The 18,050-nt window shown below is 36.1% G+C and overlaps 1 non-coding gene across 1 annotated transcript; it reads right to left on the bottom strand.

The window, feature by feature from the left end:
- Window positions 1-17,742: 17,742 nt before the first annotated feature.
- Window positions 17,743-17,850, bottom strand: LOC112619871. Its single transcript, XR_003118363.1, has one exon. It is a non-coding gene; the product is annotated as a U6 spliceosomal RNA (small nuclear RNA).
- Window positions 17,851-18,050: the final 200 nt, after the last annotated feature.

The following is an 18,050-nucleotide window of genomic DNA, read 5'->3' as shown; positions in this document are numbered from 1 at the left end:
ATTACTTAGGTGTTGGTGTCACTGTTGTTTTTAATTTTTACTAATTATGACAATCAAAGAAACCTTTCAAAATTCAATTTGGGGAGGTTTGTAGAATAACTGAGAAACACAAGAAACAATGTACTGACTTAGTGGCAGCATTTCAGATATACCTAAACTGGAGATTTACTTGCACAGAACCTCAGAGAAAAGCACGGATGCTACTTTCTTTAATTCATGGTCAGTCACAGAATTGAATTTTTTAAAAAATAAAATGAATGTTGCCTTGTTATGAATAAACCTTCACAAATTAACTGAAACCTTTTAATTTTCCTTGCCATTAGATAATAGGTAGAAATGTCATTTCATATTGTTAATGAGTATTCATTTATTTGAGAGGTGGCTTTAAAACTAGTGTTAGGTATAGTAAAATTTCCATCTATTTGGACTAAACAAGGAGAGGAAGCTAGTTTGAATTTAATAAGAGTCCGAAATAATTTTTATTATTTCCAAATGTAGTGGTGACTAAATCAGGCTAACTCCATGCCCTGTTAACGAGATATAGCAAAGGATTTGTAGTTAGCATATTGATTGCCTTAAAATGCCATTAATATCTAAACACGAGCTCAGAAGACGTGTTAAAATAGTTATAGAAACAAATAGAATTCCTACTATTGATTTTTCAGACCTATTTTTCAATATCACACAAATTATATTTTGCCAAAGAACCATTTCAAATTTTCATAAGTTTCAGATTTGTAAGGTATAATTAAAAGCTTTAAACTAATTTTGTAGGTGGAAAGTTTAAGTAGTTTTTTTTTTTAAATAGTAGCTTCGTGTGTTTAATGATCTTTTGGATTTTTAATGCCGGCACATTCCTAATTACGATTACAATTATGGGCTCAGTTAAAGTTGAATGCATGATTATGTGGGAGAGTTTCAGGTAATAAGTTGGATATTTTAACTCAGTAATTGCCAGTGATTAATTCTATTTTTTTTTCCTAGATTGTTTTTTGTTTGAATTTGAAAAGTTAGCTTATTATTTCCTTGAACTGTAATTGCCTCTAAATTATGCACAAGGTTTTAAGTTCTGAGTTAATTATATCCTAGTGCATTCTTTTAAATCAAACTTAGAACTTTCAAGGTGCACACATCATAAGAATCCATAAAGTCCTTTAGCATGTGCCTGGATAAAGAACTGCCATGCAAGATTGATGACAGTAGGTTTTCTGAAGTTCTTTCAATCCTGTGGTGCCAATCATTAAAGGCATTAGAAATTCATCTCTATTGAAGAATTTATGGAGATTCAAAAAAATTAAAATTATGCTGCCAAATCTCCAGTCAATACCTTTTAGTACAACTTCTTTGAAAAACAACAAGCTTCTGGTGTGGATTATATTTTATAAATGTAGGTATAGAAAGCATCAGGACAAAACCATTTTTTTAAAACCTGCATTCATTATATATCCAGAACCCAAAACCAAAATAGCTTCAAAAAAAGCAGAGTGAGAAATCTTAAGGCAAAGTTGGGACATGTTATGATGATGTTACAACTGATACCTAAAATAAGTAGGTGACTATAATGAAATGTCCTTTACTTATCTGTTTATTTATTCATTTAAAAAGCGGCATGGAGTTCTTACTTCAGAGAGTAAGTGGAGAAAACTCATTCACTTTCCATTCCTTCTGATTCTGTGTAGAAATAAGCATTGAGATTTTTAAAGTATAAACCCTAAATAACAATATGAACCATGAGACAAAATTGGGGCATGAGAAGGGAGAGAGACAAATACATTTCTGGAAGGCTGAAAGCAGTTGGAAATATATTGACATGTTTAAAGGCAAAATGAAGCCAACCAAACTATATTTCCCAACATGCACAATGAAATTTCAGCAGAGGCAAGAGTCTACCTTTGAGGGTAAAGGCAAGAGAGATTAAAAGACTAAAAGCATGCGGCTAATTGATGCTGTCTTTTGGACAGTTGCTCCCCTGCACATCTACTTTTAACTCTTCTATAAATGAAAAAAGACATGATGCTACTGGAATCATGCTTACCAGTAGCATCATTGTTGATAATGTTGATAAATTTAAAAAAATCATCCATTTGGAAAAACAGTTTTAAGCACAATTTTTGAGACTTAAGTATTGATCAAGAGTGAAAGCAAAATAGATATTTTTAGACTTGTAAGAATCCATAAATTTTACTTTTCCTTTACCCTTTCTGAGAAAGTTATTTGAGGAGGGTACATCAGTAAAATAGAGGATAAAACTTAGAAAGAAGTGTTATGAGATAAAGGCACTAGCTTTGGAATGAAGTAGCGGTGATGTTAAAATGAGAGCCTCAAAGCCCGGCGCGGTGGCTCATGTCTGTAATCCCAGCACTTTGGGAGGCCGAGGAGGGCAGATCACGAGGTCAGCAGATCGAGACCATCCTGACCAACACGGTGAAACCCCGCCTCTACTAAAAACACAAAAAATTTGCCGGGCGTGGTGGCGGGCGCCTGTAGTCCCAGCTACTCGGGAGGCTGAGGCAGGAGAAAGGTTTGAACCTGGGAGGTGGAGCTTGCAGTGAGCCGAGATCGCACCACTGTATTCCAGCGTGGGTGACAGAGCGAGACTCCAGCTCGGGGGGGGGAAAAAAAAAATGAGAGCTTCAAAGCCGACCTGGCAACTAGACCTAACTACTTAAAGGGTAAGGGATGGGGCAGAAATTTGTATTCAGAAAAAGAACCTTTCCAGTGAAAGTTAATGATAAAAATAAAGCCTTCATTGGACACATTTTGATGAAATCACAGAACACAAAAGACAAAAACGTTCAATACTCTTACTCCTTAACAGAAAAAAACAATCCCTTCATAAAGTCTTCTGCTTATTTCTACAAGCCTATCTCTGGATATGCATATCTAGTTACAGAGTTTTAACTAGTCATGTTCCCTCTCATGTTTTGGGTTCCTGCAATGCTAATGCTAATTGCATTTGTTTATGCCACGCTGTCTGTCTACTTTTCTTTTATCAGTGCTTCCTAGATATGTCTGGAGACTATACTATAGCTAATGACCACTTACCATTTAATAGCAAGCTCAGTTGTTGTTAGCTTGAGTTACGCATTCCTCACACTCAGGTTGAGAATGACATCCATTTTCTGTTTCTCCATCACTCCATCTTCTGTAGTAGTGTCCAGATCATAATATATTATTAACCTCTATCAGGGTTGATATCAGTTCTTGGAGGGCAGGAATTGTGTCATGTTTAACAGTGAGGTCCCAGTGCCCAGAATAGTGCAGACATATAGCCAAGGCACAACAGAGGCTTATTAAATTGGAGTAACCCATTTAACACAAAATAGTCAGAAGTAAATTCATTTTTTCCCTGAACGCTTGTCTGAACCGCCAAGGGCATGCTCCAAACTCTACAACATTGGACCCTTGCTAGTGATCTTTGGTAATGACAAATGTTTATTTAATGTACCTGCTCTATCTTTCCCTCAGAGGGAGACTGAAGCACATTCTTTTAAGTTAGTTAACTATTTTATTGCAACTAAATCTTTGTGTAGGAATACGATCACATGCCAATACATAACTTCTCAATGGAGGGAAATGAAAGAATATATCTCTTTGTCTTTACACTACAAAATTGTGGAGTTTTCTTTTTTTTTTTTTATTTTCCAACAAAATTTTTAAAAAACTTAAAAAAAAAAAAAAAATATATATATATATATAAAGGATGTAACTTTATAAAAGTTAAAAAAGAAAAAGTGCAAAAAAGAATTATAGAATGTATTTAAAAGTTGTTAATATTTGATGACATGTACCTAATGTTTATTAGAAAAACAACACAACAGCACCCTTGTAATTTCCTGGCTATCAGCCTCAGTTACTGGGCCTGATTGGTTGTGCTTCCTGCTCCATTCCTAACCAAGGTGTAAAGGTCTGATAAGTAAGCTTGTGCAATTCTCTTTGTCCCAGTGAATAAGCTTTTTGTTAGACACTCACCCACAATAACATACGAGCATGATAATGATCAGTCATATTTGATCACTGTGGTTCATTAAGTCTTAGAAGTCATTAACATGGGAAATCTGCTTCTTAAAAGAATTCATATTATTTGGTCAAGCGTTCAGGAGAAGCACACGGAATTAAAGCTATTAAATAAATAACCATTCTGATTGATGGAAAAAGTTTCCCAAAACAAGACCAAGAGGGATTTTTCTCACATTCACCTTTGGCCCTGCTATCTAGAGTAGCTTTGACCTTTGCCTGCTCTTACCCAATAATAAAAATTCCTTAAAGTGATACAGATCTTGACAGTTTACAGATTGCTCTAAAATACATTCTCTTGGGTAACTCACTCAACACCTCTTTGATGGAGGTCATTTTAATCATTCCCTTTTTGTACAGGGACAGGTTAAGGTCTCCAGAAGATAGCTTGGCCCACTTGACTCAAAAACTTTAGTGTTGAGGTGCAAACTAAGACAGGTGATTCCAGAAAGAGGGCACTTTTCCATGAATCAACACTGAAACCAAGCAACTCATGCTGTGGCAGTGGTGGTCAAACTCCAAAGGACTGTTTACATTTTAGATACTGTAGTATAATACACTGTAAACTGTTGGTGAGAGGGTAAAATCATGACTCCTAAAATTTCTTGCTCCTGTGACATGTCTTGGAATGTTCAACCTGTTATTGGCATAAGAGTTGAAGACAAACAACATGCATCTATCAAACTCTGCCACAAGGAGGAGAACCACATGACACTAGGGGCATACTTTATTTTTATTTTTATTTTTTTTTTGAGATGGAGTCCCGCTCTGTGTCCCAGGCTGAAGTGCAGTGAGGTGATCTCGGCTCACTGCAACCTCCGCCTCCCAGGTTCAAGCGATTCTCACTCAGCCTCCTGAGTAGCTGCGATAACAGGCATGCACCACCACACATATCTAGTTTTTGTATTTTCAGTAGAGAGCAGGTTTCACCATATTGGCCAGGCTGATCTTGAACTCCTGACCTCAGGTGATCCTCCCACCTTGACCTCCCAAAGTGCTGGGATTACAGGCATGAGCCACCATGCCCAGTCATTAATTTACTCTTAATGGGACCTCTGTGACCAGGGTGCAAGTCTTATATTTACTCTGTGCCATAAGAGAAAAAGTAGATTTACTTAGAATTTCTGATATTACCTTAAAAATTGTATTTCTACCAAGGGCAATATTCTCTGTGCACTAATTCTATCTCACATTTATTTTATTGGCAATTGCATGCAACTTCTGATGGAAACATTTATTTCTAGGATTAGTTTGACCAAATTAAAAATGCCTCTAATAGAACAGCTTATACTAATAGATAAATCTCCCTTTCACTTCAAAACCTACTGCTACATGATTTTTAAAGAGCATTTATCAGAAACCCCTAGACAATCCTCCAATTTCAATTGAACCAATTAATTTTATGCAATGAAAAATCTGACGGAAGTCTCTTGACTGCCTCTCTGACACTTTATATCCTGTGATATTTCATTTTTAGCAATAAGTGATTGAGAGCAACAGACATGGCTTTTTAAAAAAAATGGTATGTGGGACTCCAACCTACATTTTTTTTTTTATTTGTTAGCAGTATTCTTCTGCCTAACACCCACTCACACTTTGAAGCCTTACCTCATTGTGTCATAACAATGATGTGCCATTCTTCATTTGGAAAATCTGAAAAAGAAATCAGGTTATCTGAAGAAAGGAATTAAAAATATCCATTACATAGTATAGTAGACTCTTTGGAGGTTTTTATGAACACAGCTTAGCCACAAGTATCTTATTTGATTGGGTGAGTGGGCTTTAAAACCTAAAAGTAAAATGTAAAATTTTTTACATTGTGATGTTGACCCACAAAGTACATAAAACCATTTATCTTTTTCAAGAAATATGTATTTTTAAGATTATAAAAATATGCTTCTCCGAGTACCAAGAAATGTTATGTTTCTGGTTCTGATGGGTGTCAGTTAACATAAAGAGTATCTGTCTCTCTCAGATCTTTGCCTTATAAAGGATGGAGTGCTTGTTATTATTATGTGCTGTTACTGAGCAACTTTTCTATTTTGGTTTCAGTTCTTCATAACTTATTTTATAAAAGCAATGAAACATTTTTATTTTATAAAAGCAATGAAACAATGAAACATAAAAGCAACGAAAAATAAGGTTTGAGGGGCAGATATTAATATTGAGCTATGTGAAAGCTTACAATACTCACCTACTATCATCTGTATGTATTCCCATACTTACTTCTTTCCTTCAATAAAGATAGAAAAAGTGCCTGTTCACCAACATTAGACTAGTTCAGTCACTGTGGGTCTGAATCACATTTCTTTCCACTAAAATTAGCCCTATCACATTCTCTCACCCATCTTTAAGCATTTCTTCTTACCAATATTTTCCCCAATTGCCTTTAACCAATTCTAATTTCTCAACTAAAGCCAAAAAGGGCAACTAATTCCTTTTCCCATTCTAGTTCACCTAACTTTCTCCTTTCTTTTGCAGCTAAATTTTTTGAAAGAGTACATTATATGCTCTTTCCAATGCTTTGTATATCATTTACTGTTTTAAAAGTTTGTCTTTTGTGTCCTGTAATTTCATCAAAATGTGTTTAGGTAGGGCCTTATTTTTATATATTCTGTTTATATGATGTATCGTAGAGCTTGTATTTTTCTCATACATGGATATAAGTTATTTAATCAGTTATGGAATATTCTCAGCCAAAATCTAATTGAATATTATCTTGCATCCATCTATTTATTCTCTCTTTCTGTAATTCCTATTAGATACATTTTGGACTTCTGATTCTGTTCTCCATCTCTCTCTACGACATTCTGGGTGATTTCCTCAGATCCTCAAATCTGACTTAGGGTCTGTGCTTAAATTCACCTTCACAGAAAAGCTTCCCCTAAAACCGTATCCAAATAACACCTGCTCCTTCAGCACTCTTTATAGTCTTTTCCTAATTTACTTTTTCTTAGCATTTTTCACTTCTGCTTGCCATTTAACCATCTTATGTTGGTTTATGGTTAGATTTATTTTTAAGCTGCTTTAATAATTTTAAATAAAATATTTAATAGTTTGAAGTTGTTAAGTTTTGATATCAGACTAATATTGGCCTCATAAAATGAATATCAAAATGTTTCCTCTTCTTCTATACTCTGAAAAAGTTGTTAAGTTTTGGAACAAATATTTGGTAAGATTTACCAATTAAGCCATCTGGGCCCAGCAGTTTATTTACTGGAAGAGTTTAACTCTGAATTCAAGGTCTTTAAGATATATGGAACTATTCAATTTATCAATTTCTTCTTGAGAATGTTTTGGTAATTTTCGTCTTTCAAGGAATTTGCTAGTTTAAGTTATCAAATTTACTGGTTGTGATGGTTAACATTGAGAGTCAACTTGATCGGATTAAAGGATGCAAAGTATTGTTCCTGGGTGTGTCTGTGAGGGTGTTGGTAAAAGAGATTAACTTTGAATCAGTGGACTGGGAGAGGCAGACCCACACTTAATCTGGGTGGGCACCATCTAATTAGCTGCCAGCACTGCTAGAATACAAGCAGGCAGAGGAACGTGGGAGGACTAGACTGGCTTAGTCTCCTGGCCTACATCTTTCTCTCATGCTGGATGCTTCCTGCCCTTGAACATCAGACTTCAAGTTCTACTCTTGAACCTTGGGCCACCAACTGAGAGCTGCACTGTTGGCCTCCCTCTTTTGAGGTTTTGGGACTCAGACTGGCTTCCTGACTCCTCAGCTTGCAGATGGCCTATTGTGGGACTTTACCTTGTGATTGTGTGAGTCAATACTCCTTAATAAACCCCCCTTTATACACATCTATCCTATTAGTTCTGTCCCTCTAGAGATCCTGACTAATACGCTGGTACAAGGTTATTCATAGTATTCTGTTATTATCCTTTTGGTTTCTGTAGAATATATAGTGATGTCCCCTCTTTATTTCCTATATTGATTTTATTTTTCTTCTCTCATTCTTTTTCCCATGGTTTTGATAAGTTTGGCTATATTTTTAAGTGTTATTGATCTTTTCAAGAAATCAGTGTGGCTTTATTGATTTATTGATTGTTTTTATGTTCTAGATTCTAATTATTTCTGCTCATTTGTATTATTTGAAATATTGTAAAATTTCTTTTCTTTTTTTGTGTTAGATTTAATTTGCCCCTCTTTTTCTAGTTTGAAGAGTTTGATTCAAAATCTCTGTTATTTTCTAATGTCCACATTTAATAATATAAATTTTCATCTAAGCATTGCTTTAGCTGAATCTAACACATTTTTGTAAGTTAGATTTTCATTTTTATTTAAATTAAAATCTTTTCTAATTTCCTTCGTGGTTTTCTCTTTGGCTCACATGACATTATGTTGTTTAAGTCCCAATATTTGAGAATTTTCCATATATCTATTACTGGTTGTTAGGTTAAAACTTCTGCGGCCTGAGAACATACTGTGTTTGATTTCAATTCATTTAAATATGTTGAAGTTTATTTTATGACACAAAAGATGGCCTATCTTTCTCAATATTGCATGTGCACTGAAAAAATTATGTACACTACTTTTGCATGGAAATATTCTATAAATTAGATCAAATTAGTTGATAGTATTGTTCAGGTCTTTTATAACCTTACTGATTTTTTAAAAATCAACTTGATCTATTGATTTCTGAGAAGGAAGCACTGAAGTCTCCAAGCATAATTGATTTGTCTGTTTATCCTTCAGTTCTACTGGTTTTGTTTTAGAAATTTATATTCTTTGTTTCTGGGTATATCTGCGTGTAAGATTGTCATATCTTCTGTATGGATTGTTAATTAATTATTCATTCATATGTATGTTCCTCGTCGTCTCTTGTAATCTTTCTAGATTTGAAGTCTACTTTTTTGGTATTAATATAGCCACTCTAGTATTATTTTTATTGATATTTTTATGAAATTACTTTTAAACCTTCACTTTTAACCTATATATGCATTCATATTAAAGATAACTTCTGTAGAGCACGTAGTTGAGTATACCTTTGTATTCAGTCTGATGATATCTGCTTTTTCAATGTGATTTTTGGAATGTTTTATTTGACATAATTATGTATCCAGTTGGATTCAAATCTACCACTTTGATAATTGTTTTCTGCTGGTCTTGTCCATTCTTTGTTCTTCCTTTCTTTGCCTTATTTTGGATTATTTTAATTCCATCTTACCTTCATTCATAAGAAGGCTTAATAGTTACATGTATTTTTCACGATTGCTCTAAGGTTTATATTATACATTTTATGTTATCATTCTCTACATTCAAATAACATCACATTTTTTAATGTAAGAACTTTACCATAATCGAATCCTAGTTCTTCTCTTTGATCCTATGAATTATTGTTAGCATATTTTGCTTCTACACATGGTACAATATATTGTTTCACTTTTTGCCTTAAGCAATCAAGTATCCTCTAAAGTGAATTTTGAAAGAAAAATATCTTATATTTGTGTTCATTTTTACTGTTTTTAACGATTCTCTTTACTTTGGAAGTCTAAGTTTTTATTTAGTACCAAAGTTTCTGTCTGAAGAATTCCTTTAACGCTTCTCCTAGCACAGGCTAGCTGGCAAAGATTCCTCTCTGTGTTTGTTGGTGTGTAAGAAGAATCCTTGTTTTGTCTTCATTTTGGTATGTAAGAAGAATACTTGTTTTGTCTTCATTTTGAAAGGTAGTTTTATTGGGTATACAGTTCTGGGTTGACAATTTTTTCTTAAAACACTTCAAAGATGTCACTCTTCTGTCTTGTCTTCTGGTTTGCTGCATTCCTATCTTTGTTTCTTTGCATGTAATGCTTCTCTTTCCTCTGTTTGCCTTCAAGATATTTTTTCTTTAATTTTAAGCATTTTTGATATAATATCTAGGTGTGTGTGTCCTCTGAGCTTCTTGGACCTATGGTTTGCTTTGTTCATTTAATTTGAAGAGTTCTCAGTCTTTACCTTTTGAAATATGTCTTCTACCTCGTTCTGTCTTTCTTCTATTGGGACCTCAATCACACGTACCTTAGGCCAATTGATACTATCTCACAGCTTTTGGATGCTCTGTTCTTGTTTTTCTTTGTTTGTTTTCTTTCTTTTCTGTTTCATTTTGGGCAATTTTTATTTACCTACGTTCTAACTAACTGATTGGTTTTTCAGTAGTTTATGGTCTGCTGGTAAGTTCTGTAAAGGAAATCTTTATCTTTGATAGCATTTTCTCTTTTTATTAGCATGTGTATTTGACTTAAAAAAATCCTAGGTCTCACTGTGTGATGTAGTTTGGATTTGTGTCCCCACCCAAATCTCACGTCAAATTGTAATCCCCAGTTTTGGAGAAGGGGCCTGCAGGAAAGTGATTGGATCCTGTGGGCTGATTTCCCCCTTGCTGTTCTCATGATGGTGAGTGAGTTCTCAGGAGATCTGGTTGTTTAAAAGTGTAAAGCACCTCCCCCTTCACTCTCTTACTCCTGCTTCTGTCATGTAAGATGTGTCTCCTGGTGGGGCAGGGTGGCTCACGCCTGTAATCCCAGCACTTTGGTAGGCTGAGGCAGGTGGATTGCCTGAGGTCAGGAGTTTGAGACCAGCCTGGCCAACGTGGCAAAACTCTGTCTCTACTAAAAATACACAAATTAGCCATGTGTGGTAGCGGGCACCTGTAATCCCAGCTACTTGGGAGGTTGAGGCAGGAGAATTACTTGAACCCGGGAGGTGGAGGTTGCTGTGAGCCAAGATCGCACCACTGCACTCCAGTCTGGGCAAAAGAGCAAAACTCCTTAAAAAAAAAAATGCACCTCCTTCCCCTTCTGCCATGATTATAAATTTCCTGAGGCCTCCCCAGAAGCAGAAGTCTGTATAGCCTGCAGAATTGTAAGCCAATTAAGCCTCTTTTTTCCTTTCTTTTTTTTTTTTTTTTTTGAGCGGAGTCTCGCTCTGTCACCCAGGCTGGAGTGCAGTGGAGTGATCTCGGCTCACTGCAAGCTCTGCCTCCCGGGTTCACGCCATTCTCCTGCCTCATCCTCCCAAGTAGCTTGGACTACAGGCGCCTGCCACCATGCCTGGCTAATTTTTTTGTATTTTTAGTAGAGATGGGGTTTCACCGTGTTAGCCAGGATGGTCTCGATCTCCTGACCTCGTGATCTGCCCGTCTCAGCCTCCCAAAGTGCTGGGATTACAGGCGTGAGCCATCGCGCCCGGCCAAGCCTCTTTTCTTTTTAGCAGTGCAAGAATGTACTGCCTCCCAGGCTGGGGTGCAGTGGCACAATCATAGCTCACTGCAGCCTCAAACTCCTGAACTCAAGCAATCTTCCCACCTTAGTCTCCTGAGTAGCTCGGACTACAGGTGCATGCCACTATGACTGGCTAATTATTTTCATTTTTTGTAGAGACGGGGTCTCACTATCTTGTCCAGGCTGGTCTCAAACTCCTGGTTTCAAGCGATCTTCCCACTTTGGCCTCCCAAAATGCTGGAATTACACCACTACCTGGCCTATACTTGATTTTTTAAAGGTAGTTTCTATCTGTTGTAATCACTATTTGTTCCTATATATAATCTGTCTTTCCTACTAGATTCCTCAACATACTAATAATGGCTATTTTATTCATCTGATTGCTTTAAAGTCTGGGTAATTTCTTTGGTTTTGTGGATTGCTTTTACTATTAACAATTGATAGCTTTTTTGGGTTTCATTTGTGTGCCTTGCAGTTTCAATTGAATGATTCTATTGTGTGAAAAGGAATTATAGGGTCTGAGGTTAATAGTATTTATGTCTGGAAAAGGATGTGTGTCTTCTTTGGTGAAGTTCTTAGCATGGTGAGTGGATTTAATATAGTTAGTTGTTGATCTGGGCTTGGATTATTTTCCTTGGTAATGCTGTCCTAATGTAGCACTGGCTTTAAATCTTCCAGCATTTGGCTTCCATTAGCTTGTGCTTAGTGTGGTGCCTGGGGTCCTGGAGGATCTTTCTCAGGGCTTGAGTTGTACTCTCCAGTTTTGGTAGAACGACCCTGCATGGCTGTGCCACACAGGGAGATCCTCTCCTAGCTCTTGACACTGTTGTTGCATGTTAGTCAGTGCTAGGTTTGTAATGAAATGATGGCATTTTTGTTTTGTTTTACTTTCCTGGTCAGTTTTAGGCAGGATTTGTGTGCCTGAGCCTCAGGGGTGGAGATTTCTCTACATCCCTGTTCTTCTTTTTCATCCCAGCCAAACACTGCTTTATATTTTTTGGTGGTCTTAGGCAGGAGTTTCCTGTTCTTCTTCCAGTAATGACAGATCTCTTTGTGTTATGAGTGTAGGATGCTAGGTTCAAGACAATTTCTTGCCTTTCCCCAACATCTTAGTCCGTTTGGGGAGCTATAACAGAATGCTATAGACTGGGTGACTTACAAACAACAATTTATTTCTCACAGTTCTGGAGGCTGGGAAGTACAAAATCAAGGTGGCATCACATTCAGTGTCTGGTGAGGGTCCTCTTCCTGGTTCCTAGAAGGTCATCTCCTTTCTGCATCCCCACATTGCGGAAGGGTTGAGTGATCTCTCTGGGGTTTCATTATGAGGACACTAATTCCATTTCTGAGTGCTTTACGCTCATGATCTGATTACCTCCCAAAAACACCATCATGCTGAGGATTAAGTTTCAACATATGAATTTTGAGGAGATACAAACATTCAGTGTATGGCACCCAACTGGAAGGACTTTTTCTTTTACTTCCATCTCAGCAAGAATGGAGGCTATGTCCTAAGGATGATAAGCTTTTCTACTCCTTTCCCAATAAAATGTTGGTTTTATTCTACTCCTATACCAGAAGCAATGCATCTTTACCTATTAGCTGAGAGTGAGAGAATTCATTGCCCTTCTCTAAAATAGTAAGGCTTTTGTTTTGTAGGAAAGAACAGTTCAGGGAAGTAGGCACAGCTCTGGCCTGGTCACTAGTAACTGCCAATCATCTCCTTTATGCCTGTGCCACTAAGTGGCACTCTGCCCTGTAACCTGCTCATCCTCCAGTCTTTCTTGTAAGCATCTGATAGAAGTCTGTGGAATAGAAAATGTGAGTGTTGGCTTCCCTACATCTGATTCTACCAGCTCTTCTAAACTTATATGCTTGTCTAAACTTATTTGATTGTCTTATATCATGAATTGAGTGTTGGTATCCCCAAAATTTCATACTTTGAAATCCTAACCCTCAACATGATGGTATCAGAGGTAAGTACTTTGGGAGGTGATTAGGTAATGAGGGTGGAGTCCTCATGAGTAGGATTAGTGCCTTTACATGAAGAGACATGACACCTTGCTCTTCCTCTATTCTCCACCACATGAGGATACAGTGAAATGAGAGCCATATGCAAACCGGGAAAAGTATTCTCACTGTAGACTGGATCTGCCAGCACCTTGGTCTTGGACTTATCTGCCTCCCGACCTGTGAACAATAAATGCTTGTTTTATAAGCTGTCCAATCTACGGTATTTTGTTGTAACAGTCCTAATGGACTTAAGATACCTTGCGATCTCAGTTTTCTGATGGGCCCAAGAAAAGTCAACATTTTGTAGATTATATGGCTTTCCTTTTTAAGGAAAAGAGCAATATTTTGCATCTTTTAACATCTTTAAAGAAAAGCAATCTTGAAGTGAATGCCAGTACTTTGGCAGGTGCTTAACAAACTTCTGAAACTATGTTTTCACTGTTTCTCTAGCCCAATCACCCCCCCCAACTCCTCCCCTAAAGCTTTTGCTCCCCTTCATTTTTAAAGTCTTGCCAGAAGAAACACTGCCCAGATGGTGAGTGGAAAATGTAGAGGAAGGCTCTGTGCCTCATATAGCCGGAACTATAAACTTGTAAAGACACTGAGTTTTACTTACTTAAATCTATTTTATTTAAAATGTAAATATAAAATATTTTCTTTCTATTTTGGACAATGTAGTAGGTAGCTAGCATATCAGTAAAATTACAAATAGGGCAAGTGCCAAAGAAGAACAGGTGGAAGACAACAGGAAAGGTAGGTGTTGACTCAGCCTCACTTATATGATGTAGAATAATTTGGGAAATTGCCATTAGGTTAGGCAACTCTCTCTCTCTCTCTGTCATCACTTTCACATGTGTTAGAGAAAGGGGTGATTTGGTAAAATATGTCTTCAACCACAAAATTTGACAGTTTTGCAGAATAAGATATCTGATATTCAACTCCACAAATGTGGTAATAAATATAAGTGACATTTAGCCCTCTTTATAACATGAATAACACTCACACACGGAGCTGGATTTCCTCCTGGAAAAGATAAGCTTTAAGTTTTACATGAATTTGTTAACTCTTTGCAACTAGACATGGAGGGCACTTGGTTTCCCAGAAAATGTGTTAGGAATGGGAATCCTATGTCTGCCAAACCTATTTGAACTTGTTGCCTTGTTGTGAATCTCTACTAGATTATTTGGCATCTCATCCACAATTTTTTAATCTTATAAATGAGAGATTCATGTAAATGTTGAACTTAGTCTGAAAGAAGAAATATTGAAAGGGCAGCCAGGGAGACTGAGAGCAATGTCAAGAGGCAAAATGAGGTCAGACTTATTTCCTTATCTAAAAGGATTTTGTACATCAGAACTTCAGGTCTCTTTTCACCCTGCCTGGGGAAGCTCTTCAGCTTGTCTTTAGGGAGACATGCTCTATCACTGCCTCATTGGGTGGACTTTCTTCTTACAAGAGCTGCCCTGTGAAATACTGGGCTTGGGTTATCATCTCAGCTTGTGTGTTTCACATACATTCTGCCTGAGTTACAGCAAATCAATTTCTCTAAAGGGATCATCAATCCAAGACTATAAGAGCAAGCAAATTCTCCTTGGCAAGTCATTTCTAATTATCAGAATGTTCCAGATAAGTGATTACTTCTCTAGGAATGTTCTAAATGTGAGCTCATATGGAGAGGTTTGTGTCTAGCATGGAAGGGATTTTTATTGATCATCTAGCCTTCAGGAATGACCATGAAAGCTCTATTTTGATATCTACTGTTGTGAACTGACCTAAAAAAATTAGATGCAAAAATATTAGCCTCCTTTGAGTAGAAATTAGTAGCCAATAGTTTTTACCTGCTCTTATACCATCTTTCTAAGTAACTGAAAATAAAATTCTTCTTCAAATATAGACATTTAATAGCAAGTATACACAACATAAGCTCTACCAATTCTTGGCTTTATTGGTAAGCTCTACCAATTCTTGGCTTTAACTTTTGTGTGTGTGTGTGCTAAGACTGTACCAAGGATGGTAGATTCCCCTGAAGGCAAATGTAGCAAGTGCAATATGATTATAGCAGTAGGACTCAGCTGATGTTCTAGTTAGACTTGGGTGGCCAACCATCCCCCAATCTAATGTCTGGACAGAGGTCTCTGTAGAAATCAAATCTAGGGTGCAAATCTTATAGCTAAATTTTGAAAGGCTGGTTAGATTCTTAAACTATAGTCTTACAACAGACTAAATGCCTCTAACATAGTTTTTGCCCTTATTTGAAAAAATCACTAATCATTAATTTCAACAATGGAAATCTATTGCTAATATTTTGTTAACCTACAAAGGCTATGGTGTTGACTGGCCAGTAAAGATACTTAAAGCACTTGTAGTAGCCATCTCTAGCATGTGTCCCTTAAATTATGCCTTGATTTATGCTCATTTCAAATTATTCATCTCTTTATTTCAGCAAGTGTCTGTCTTTGAAAATAGTGAAGGTAATGTGTGGTGGATAAAAGGAAGGCTTGCAGGTAACAGTTAGTCTGGGCAAAGGTAGATTGAGGTCAGCTCTTTAGAGTGGGGATTTCACTGGATCTTCTGAGGAACCTGCACTTTTCATATTTCCCTAATAAATGAGGAAGTTTAGGGACTTTATTGCCTTTGAACAATCTATATAAGTCATAAATACATCTTTTTCCTTGATGTAAGGGAATACTAAAAGCAAAAAATACTAATAGTTCTCCAGCCTAAAATCCCATTTGGAGAAAGATAGGCATAAAATATTGATCTGTACCTTCTGCAATCCAACCTCTTTGAATTCGTGTCATAAAAGCAAACCTGAAACTATTTTTGGTGCATTATTTTAATGAAAGAGATCATACAAACTCCTATTAAAGATTTGGTCAAAAGAATCGCATTTAAGTTTTTTCCTGGCCTCCATAAAAATTCAGATTAATTTCCTGTATAATCTACATCAACGAGGATATAAAGAAGTTAGAAAAAAAAAAAAACTCTCAAAGAAAAATTTAATTGTGTTCATCACAGTAAACTTACATAAACCAGGATGTGGCTCAATCTATTTTGAAAGGATTTTCAGCATTAAAGATTAAAACAAAAAGAAGCCTCTAATTAACCTTCAATTAACCATAGCTGCCTGGTACTTTCTATTAATCAAGATTTTACTCCTTCTCGCATTATTTTTATGACATCCAATTTTATTTGGTTTCTTCAATATATTTCTCAGAGGTGAAATAGCTCTATTTTATGGATGAAAATCGAATCAAAATGTGGAAGGCTTACTGTGACCTTCATAAAGTCATCTCCCTGAGGTTTTTTTCTTATTTTTAAAATGACAATAATGAGGTGTACTCCAGTGTGCTGTGTAAGAATGGAAGGAAATCATTCAGAGAGGCAAGGTAGCATTGGAAAGACTAAAGATTTTGGAGTCAGGTAGATGTAGTTTTCACCACATATGAGCTACGTGATATTGGGCAAGGAATTGACATTTATAAGCCTCAGTTTCCTTATGAATAAAATAAAAACATTAATCCTCATTGGCACATTGCCATGTTAGATGAAGTAATACTTGCAAAGATCTTAGCATATAAAAGGCAAAATAAGGTAGCTTTTTTTTTTTTTAATTGAGAGAAGACCCTGAATATGACTACAAAAAAGTATGAGAACCAGTGTTAGACCTTGTGTGTTTTAATATTATCTTGTGTCTATCTGGAAATGCTTCTTTCTCTGTAGTCAATATCCATATCATAAACATGTATTGTATGACTAGTTTCCCTCTTGAAAAATTCTTAGCCTATTTTTGTTTTCTTTTAAATTCTGATTAAGGATAAGGTTAGGCTCCTGTGAGTTCTTGTCTCACAATTTTGTTCCTTTCAAAGTAGCAAAGGAATTTAGGTGCTTGGGAGGAAAAGTCATAGTTGTATTTTAAAGCAGTGGTTCTTAAGTCACTTTGAATCAGATTTACCTGGAAGACTCTTAAATAATCCCAGATTTAAGGTCCCCATTCCTGATTCAGTAAATATGAAGTACATTACTAAAATTTGTATTTCCCTAAGTGATTTAAAAAATTATCTGTAATCATGGTAAAATAACCTAGCATAAAATTTGCCATCTTAACCATTTTTAAGTGTGCAGTCAATGTTAAGTAAATTCTCATTGCTGTGCAACCACTACCATCCATTTCCAGAACACTTACCTTACAAAACAGAAACTCGATTTACATTGCACAATAACTCTCCATTTACCTCTCTCCCCAGCCACTGACGACCACTATTTTATTTTCCATTTCTATGAATTTAACTATGCTTGGTTCCTCATATAAGTGGAAGCATACGTTATTTGTCTTTTTGTGACTGGCTTATTTCACTGAACCTCATGAATTCAAGGTTCATCCATGTTGTAGCATGTGTCAGAATTTCCTTTCTTTTTAAGGCTGAATGATATTTCATTGTATGTATGGATCACATGTGATTTACCCATTTATCTGGTGATTACTCTTCCCCAAGTTATTTTTAAACTATGAAATACTTCACAAATTTGCATATCATTTTTGCACAGGTGCCATGCCAACTTTCTTTATATCATTCCAATTTGAGAACACATACTGCCAAAGCCAAGGACTCCAAATTATGTTTGAAATCGCTGATAAGGCAATTTTTTCAGATGCACATTGGTGGGACATTAAATCAATCTAATTTGTTGACCAGTATTTTTTAAAGACATGGAATAGAAAAAAATAAAATAGGTAAAAATTGTAATAATAGGGAAATGTATTATTTTAAGTATTGTATTTCTGTTTGTGTGTTTATGTGGGAGAGAGG

Source organism: Theropithecus gelada, chromosome 2, assembly GCF_003255815.1.
Source record: "Theropithecus gelada isolate Dixy chromosome 2, Tgel_1.0, whole genome shotgun sequence".
NCBI lineage: Eukaryota > Metazoa > Chordata > Mammalia > Primates > Cercopithecidae > Theropithecus > Theropithecus gelada.
This window is presented reverse-complemented; position numbering and strand designations above follow the sequence as displayed.